This window comes from Salmo salar, unplaced genomic scaffold, assembly GCF_965601325.2.
Source record: "Salmo salar unplaced genomic scaffold, fSalSal1 ptg000861l, whole genome shotgun sequence".
NCBI classification, from domain to species: domain Eukaryota; kingdom Metazoa; phylum Chordata; class Actinopteri; order Salmoniformes; family Salmonidae; genus Salmo; species Salmo salar.
This window is the reverse complement of record NW_027675525.1, coordinates 64,755-67,500: the sequence shown is the minus strand read 5'-3', so window position 1 is coordinate 67,500 and position 2,746 is coordinate 64,755. Positions and strand designations below refer to the sequence as shown.

At 42.4% G+C, this 2,746-nt stretch overlaps 1 protein-coding gene across 1 annotated transcript in view; it reads left to right on the top strand.

The window, feature by feature from the left end:
• The window catches only part of LOC145877320 (tripartite motif-containing protein 16-like), a 10,196-nt gene extending 7,905 nt beyond the window's left edge, over positions 1-2,291 (top strand). Inside the window, exon 6 of the mRNA XM_082972636.1 lies at positions 1-2,291. This exon is cut by the window's left edge and continues 787 nt beyond it. The gene's annotated coding sequence lies outside the window, so the exon portion shown is untranslated.
• The last annotated feature ends 455 nt before the right edge of the window (positions 2,292-2,746 follow it).

Below are 2,746 nucleotides of genomic sequence, written 5' to 3'. Positions count from 1 at the left end.
TGTAGTCTATAGCTGAGCTGGTTAAACTGTAGTAGGGTCCACATAGATACTAGTCATGCTGGTGTAGTCTATAGCTGAGCTGGTTAAACTGTAGTAGGGTCCACATAGATACTAGTCATGCTGGTGTAGTCTATAGCTGAGCTGGTTAAACTGTAGTAGGGTCCGCATAGATACTAGTCATGCTGGTGTAGTCTATAGCTGAGCTGGTTAAACTGTAGTAGGGTCCGCATAGATACTAGTCATGCTGGTGTAGTCTATAGCTGAGCTGGTTAAACTGTAGTAGGGTCCACATAGATACTAGTCATGCTGGTGTAGTCTATAGCTGAGCTGGTTAAACTGTAGTAGGGTCCGCATAGATACTAGTCATGCTGGTGTAGTCTATAGCTGAGCTGGTTAAACTGTAGTAGGGTCCACATAGATACTAGTCATGCTGGTGTAGTCTATAGCTGAGCTGGTTAAACTGTAGTAGGGTCCACATAGTTACTAGTCATGCTGGTGTAGTCTATAGCTGAGCTGGTTAAACTGTAGTAGGGTCCACATAGATACTAGTCATGCTGGTGTAGTCTATAGCTGAGCTGGTTAAACTGTAGTAGGGTCCACATAGATACTAGTCATGCTGGTGTAGTCTATAGCTGAGCTGGTTAAACTGTAGTAGGGTCCACATAGATACTAGTCATGCTGGTGTAGTCTATAGCTGAGCTGGTTAAACTGTAGTAGGGTCCACATAGATACTAGTCATGCTGGTGTAGTTTATAGCTGAGCTGGTTAAACTGTAGTAGGGGCCACATAGATACTAGTCATGCTGGTGTAGTCTATAGCTGAGCTGGTTAAACTGTAGTAGGGTCCACATAGATACTAGTCATGCTGGTGTAGTCTATAGCTGAGCTGGTTAAACTGTAGTAGGGTCCACATAGATACTAGTCATGCTGGTGTAGTCTATAGCTGAGCTGGTTAAACTGTAGTAGGGTCCACATAGATACTAGTCATGCTGATGTAGTCTATAGCTGAGCTGGTTAAACTGTAGTAGGGTCCACATAGATACTAGTCCTGCTGGTGTAGTCTATAGCTGAGCTGGTTAAACCGTAGTAGGGTCCACATAGATACTAGTCATGCTGGTGTAGTCTATAGCTGAGCTGGTTAAACCGTAGTAGGGTCCACATAGATACTAGTCATGCTGGTGTAGTCTATAGCTGAGCTGGTTAAACCGTAGTAGGGTCCACATAGATACTAGTCATGCTGGTGTAGTCTATAGCTGAGCTGGTTAAACCGTAGTAGGGTCCACATAGATACTAGTCATGCTGGTGTAGTCTATAGCTGAGCTGGTTAAACTGTAGTAGGGTCCACATAGATACTAGTCATGCTGGTGTAGTCTATAGCTGAGCTGGTTAAACTGTAGTAGGGTCCACATAGATACTAGTCATGCTGGTGTAGTCTATAGCTGAGCTGGTTAAACTGTAGTAGGGTCCACATAGATACTAGTCATGCTGGTGTAGTCTATAGCTGAGCTGGTTAAACTGTAGTAGGGTCCACATAGATACTAGTCATGCTGGTGTAGTCTATAGCTGAGCTGGTTTAACTGTAGTAGGGTCCACATAGATACTAGTCATGCTGGTGTAGTCTATAGCTGAGCTGGTTAAACTGTAGTAGGGTCCACATAGATACTAGTCATGCTGGTGTAGTCTATAGCTGAGCTGGTTAAACTGTAGTAGGGTCCACATAGATACTAGTCACGCTGGTGTAGTCTATAGCTGAGCTGGTTAAACTGTAGTAGGGTCCACATAGATACTAGTCACGCTGGTGTAGTCTATAGCTGAGCTGGTTAAACTGTAGTAGGGTCCACATAGATACTAGTCACGCTGGTGTAGTCTATAGCTGAGCTGGTTAAACTGTAGTAGGGTCCACATAGATACTAGTCATGCTGGTGTAGTCTATAGCTGAGCTGGTTAAACTGTAGTAGGGTCCACATAGATACTAGTCATGCTGGTGTAGTCTATATCTGAGCTGGTTAAACTGTAGTAGGGTCCACATAGATACTAGTCATGCTGGTGTAGTCTATAGCTGAGCTGGTTAAACTGTAGTAGGATCCACATAGATACTTCAATAAAAGCCCCACCTCCTCTCGCTCAGCCATTCTAACAGTGGAAGCCAGGATAATAAACTGTGAACAATAATGAAGCCATGTTTGTCTGTGTGAGTGAGGATTTATTATTTAATTGTGTGATAACTTTAATTCTGTGATAACTTTATGTAATACATCCTCTGTTTCCTAACTGAATAAACATTTTAAGATAGCAGTTGGTTCAGTCTGATCATCTCATGTACTGTTGGAACTTTATTTTAATCCTTTTTCACTATTTTTATATTTATTTTTTTAATGACAAATTCCAGAGCCTCTGTATACATTTTTACACATTTTTCCCCCACTCTCTACTTTGTACATTGACAGAGAAAGTGGGACTGTCGTTTTTCTGACAAGTTCTCTCATTGATCTCAGGTTCAGCCACCAGGGGGCACCCACCCTCCATGAAAACTTTCATAGGCTCTCTTTCACTCAGTAATCATGTAACAAGTCGACAGGCTCCCAGAGGCAGGGCAATCAAAGGCTCCAAGTCACTGAACTGACCATCAGCCCAGCCATTGGTATTATTCATACTGTTTAAATAAAAACAGAGGTCTTTAAACTCTTGAATATCTGAACTTGATACAGAGAAAAACAGGATGAGAGAAAGGAGGTTATGAACAAGAC